The 4,877-nt window shown below is 36.6% G+C and overlaps 1 long non-coding RNA gene across 1 annotated transcript; it reads right to left on the reverse strand.

Moving 5' to 3' along the window:
• Positions 1-416: 416 nt before the first annotated feature.
• LOC139939742 (uncharacterized) lies at positions 417-3,777 on the reverse strand. The gene is made up of 4 exons (XR_011786348.1): positions 3,468-3,777; positions 2,469-2,582; positions 1,962-2,072; positions 417-1,301 (listed from the first exon to the last, which is right to left on the reverse strand). It is a non-coding gene; the product is annotated as an uncharacterized lncRNA (long non-coding RNA).
• Positions 3,778-4,877: the final 1,100 nt, after the last annotated feature.

Genomic DNA, 4,877 nt, shown 5'->3' on the forward strand with positions numbered 1-4,877 from the left:
ATTTTCTTTTAAAGATTTGTTTTGCAAGTTGGGATAGACCAAGTGAGAATATAATCGTCTTTGACAGATAGTAGCTTCCAGGCTTATTGCTTTAAGAAGCGATACTCATCGCTGATCAATCTTGTAGTTTCCAAATGGAATCTATTTGGGGATTGTGTATCAATAAGTATAGAACCAGCGATGTTTACCATAACGTGATTCAATTAGACATGACGTCCGCACTCAGCTAAAAATAACCTCACAGCAGCTTTGTGAATACTACACTCTAAATTACAAGGATTTAAATTTAAATCCACAGGATTAAATTTTAAATCTTTCAAGGATTGTCGTTAGGGACCAATCAGCGTGGATTTAAAATTAATTTTTCAAAAGATTAAAACAATTAAGTCTTTGGAGGATTAATTAAATCAATCCCAGTGGATTTATTTTTTCAAATCTTTACAGATTTAACCTTCACCCATTGAATGATTTAAACCTAGATGCTAGCAATCTTTTCGGATTCATTTCTAATCTTCCTTGGGATTAAAACAGTAAACACGATTTCTGAACCAGCAGGAAAAACAAAACAAAGTAAAAACAACAGTTTTAAAATATTTGCCTTCAAAATTTTATTTTCAAATATACAAGTTAAATAATACACATAGTTTCGACAATAAACCTCGACATACATTTGACCTATGTTGTCCATAAACATGAAAAGTTCTATTTTGTAGCTACATGTTTATCACTCAAGGTTTAAATCTGCAATTTCATTCAAATATTCTAAGAAGATTCGAGTGGTTGTTAACCAGTTGTTTACAGCCTCTGGGCACATTTGAGAGATTTGTTTTAAAACAAAACAATTTGTTTGTTTCCTAGATAGGGTGAACATGGACAGTCTAGTTACGACACTAGCTTTATTTCAAATAACTTGTTTAAAAAAAAGATATTGCCACAAACAATTTGTTAAATGCTTTTGAATTAACTGATGCACTACCTTTCTCCTACAAATTATTTATTTTAAGCAAAACTGCATGCTGTATCTAAGGGAATGCCACTTCAAATTAGGTTTGTGAATTATGTTTGATATCAGTTGGCCAACCGGATTTCATTGCAGCAAGGATCTCCAAAGTTGTTGGTTTTTTAGAATAGTCTGACCCACACTCAAAATAACGGATTTTAAGAACTTATCAAAAGTTTCAACTACTGACGACCCCCCCCCCCCACACTAACGGGAATGCAATCCATACAAAAGACAAACTGCTTCAGCTTTCTCTCAGGGAAGTTGTTCAGGTTGCTGTATCTCTAGTGCTACTCCCCTCCTGTATTTGAAAAAACAAAACATGCTCGCGATAATGAAATGTTCTCATTTGAAATCCACAGTTTTTTCTTGACCGGTTTGGAAAAAGGGGGGGGGGGGGGCTGTTTAAGTCCCAAAGAAACGTCTTTGAAGAATTCTGTCCCTGGTCGACATAACCATGATAAAAAACATGTACACGTGACCCTGGACCTGTATGTGAATGTGACCTTGATATAGGGGAATCCGCATGTTTATGTGACAAGATTAAATACTTTCAAATTATCAGCTATCAGCTATTATAGGGGCCCCTCAAACGTGGATATGTGATTGTTTTTCAAATGATATTATTATAAACTCACTCCTTGTTTATAGCAAAAGCAATTGCATCAAATAAATCAAGTTCTAAATAAATGTGAGTTCTTTCTGATAGAGTTGATTTAAATAACATTGTGGCTTAAAGTGGAATTAGTAGGCCCAGGTTTCACAAAGAGCTAAGTTTGATTTTAGCTGCAAATCAATCGCAGTTGCTAAGTAAAGTGTGATGTCACATTACAAATTAGCATGGTAATACTGACAATTTGTCTTGCAATGAATGTTATTGCTTAGTGAAATGGACCACTGTTACATTTCAGTAAAGGAAACATAATTTTAAACAACCTCCATCTAGGGGAATAGTACTTACCAGCTTGTTCTGAATAATGTTCTGAACCTCAACAGCTACAATTGAAACCTCTTGACTTCTACACTGGATGAAGGAAACTATAAACAGCAAACACTAAGGAACAAAGGTCACCTGAAACATGAAAACATCCAGACGACTGTTAGTGTTAACAAACCCTCCACATCATTACCATGGAAAATGGTAGCATTAACTAAATGTAAAGTATATGTCACTGTAATTTACGGTTGTTTTTCTGTTGACCAGCACACAATCGTTGAATATAAAAAAACATGTCAGTCTCTATTTTCTAGTTTATGTTATTGAGGCTCTTGCAATAGGGCTCAGGTGGCCATATGCAAACAAACCACTCGTTTTTAAAAACAGTTTTGTATTAAGTTATATCTCCCACCATATCGTAAAAGTATTACTTTCCTTAGCAACCATGCCAACAAATGCAAAATTTTAATTGTATCTTAATTGTATTACATGGGAATAATATATCAACGAAAAAACACAAGACATGCTTACCAGCTTGATCTGACTATTATTAACGTTGGAATTTGCATCAGATACAATTGAAATCTCTTGACTTTGTCTGAACGAAGAAAACTGTAAACAGCGATCAGAAGGAAGACAGGTCACCTGAAAAATGGAAACATTCAGACGATAAAAATTAAGAAAACCTCACATTATTATGAAGAGTTTTAGTAGTAGCCTATGGAACTTCAAACAAAGCTTTAACTAGAGACAATTTGGTCCAACAAAATTGTGTCATGTTTTGTTTTTTTCGACTCGCAAAAAATCTGTGCATTATATTTTCTAGGATTTAAGACTAAATTTTCTTAAATTATTTATTCTGCAAAACAATACCACTATGGGTTCACTCAAGATATGTTATTAAAAAGAAACATGATTCTCTTACTAATTTAAATTTGCTAGCCTATCGAAATCGTTCTTTCTTCATTTTTAGAGCACAGAGTCTATAAATTAGACACGTTTCTGTTGTAAAATATTGCCCTATCTACATATATTAATTATCATGTTGGGTGACCAACAAAACTCAAAAGCAACACCAAACAGTAAAACACTTCCGTTCGTGAACTGTAGAGAGAGTATAGGGCCTATGCAACGGGGAGCTGAAATCTGGTCCGCCGTCGTCGCTGGGAAAAAATGAACTTGGTGGGGGAAACTGAGTGAAAATCGGTCTTAAATTCACTCTTTTACTCTTCAAGTTCGTTGTCTCTGTCTATGCGGAGTATGGTCATGGCCATGGACATGATAACGTTTCTCCATGGAATGGTTAATGTTTGGTTTATTTAGTTAAAACAACGATGTTCACACTGACTTTAATACAACACCAAAATATACGTGGACGTTGTATAAAATGTATAACATTAACATAATTTCGTCGAGATATAATTTTTACCACAGGTCATGATCGTCGTGTAAACTGTAAACAATCATTGCAAAAACCTATCCATATCCTATCCGATATACTACGTCCTACATACGATTGGATTCACCTACCTCAGGAAATAATATTGAAGTTTTGCCTCCTTACTGCCGACTGTTCTGACCGAAGAAACTTGTGTGACTATGAATCAAAGATCGTATAGCGCCGCTACGCGGCGCTATACGATCTTTGCTATGAATGACTGATCATCGTTCATGTACGTTTACATTTGTAATTGAACGTGCGCGTTTAGCATGCAGCAGACAGCAGTAGTACTAGTAGCTAGCAGCGCACACACAGTCGGTTTATTTTAATGGCTGCCGACAAAGTTTTGAGTTGTACGTTCGTGCAATACGTCACGAAATCGCGTCACGCTGATTGGTCCACTGTCCATAAAGTTGGCGTCCTTTTTTAATCGTTCGGAGGATTGAAAAACAAAATAGACTCTCCGGATAATTGTTGATTTATTAAATCGATTTGGACTAAAAATAAATCTTTAGGATTTATTTTAATTTTAATCCTATAAAAGATTTAAATTTAAATCTCTGTAATTTAGAGTGTAGACGTATTACCCCCCCCCCCCCCCCCCGTCCACTAGGGATGCCACCACTACATAGAAATACAGCTCTATGGTATCCACTATACAATGTCTATGCAAATCCTGCAGCATATTGCCTATACTTCACTAAATAAACTCTCTATGTAAAAAAAGTGACCGTTTCACTCTCTTGTCCCGAGTGGTGTAAGTTTCACTTTTTTGGGAGTGAAAGTCAATCTGTCTCAATCTTTTTGAGATACATTGGAACGACTTTCACTCTAAATCGAGTTGAATGTACCCGTCTTTCACTCTTAAAAAGAGTTGTCCGCCATAAAAAGTATGGCTCTTTGCAAGAGTGGTACAAAACGAGTGTTTTCACTCTTTTACATTTTAGACGGTGCAAATCGACCAAGTTGAGCATCCTGAACAACTTCCTTGTGTGGAGGCATGCAAAATTCGCAAAACCTTGGGAATTACAACTTTTTGGTGCAAAAGTGACGTCATAGTTTGACCAAAAATCGTCGATTACCGCAAAAATATAACAGTGACGGGGTTCAAATTTGCACCGGCACACTCGGGTGGGGTATCCGCAAGAAGTAATCATGCCAATACGGCTTTTCGGGGTGGCTCGAAAAATAAAAAGTTTATTCCCCGAGCAGGGAAAAGGGAAGAGCGGCCATCTTGTTTTTCTAATAGTCAACTCTGGAAATCGCGTTTCGACGGTGCAAATCGACCAAGTTGAGCATCCTGAACAACTTTCCTGTGTGGAGGCCTGCAAAATTCGCCAAGCCTTGGGAACTACAACTTTTTGGTGCAAAAGTGACGTCATAATTTCACTAAAAATCGTCGATTACCGCCAAAATATAACAGTGACGGGGTTCAAATTTGCACCGGCACACTCGGGTGGGGTATCCGCAAGAAGTAATCACGCTAATTCGGCTTTTCG

The sequence above is a fragment of the Asterias amurensis genome, chromosome 7 (genome assembly GCF_032118995.1).
Source record: "Asterias amurensis chromosome 7, ASM3211899v1".
Lineage (NCBI taxonomy): Eukaryota > Metazoa > Echinodermata > Asteroidea > Forcipulatida > Asteriidae > Asterias > Asterias amurensis.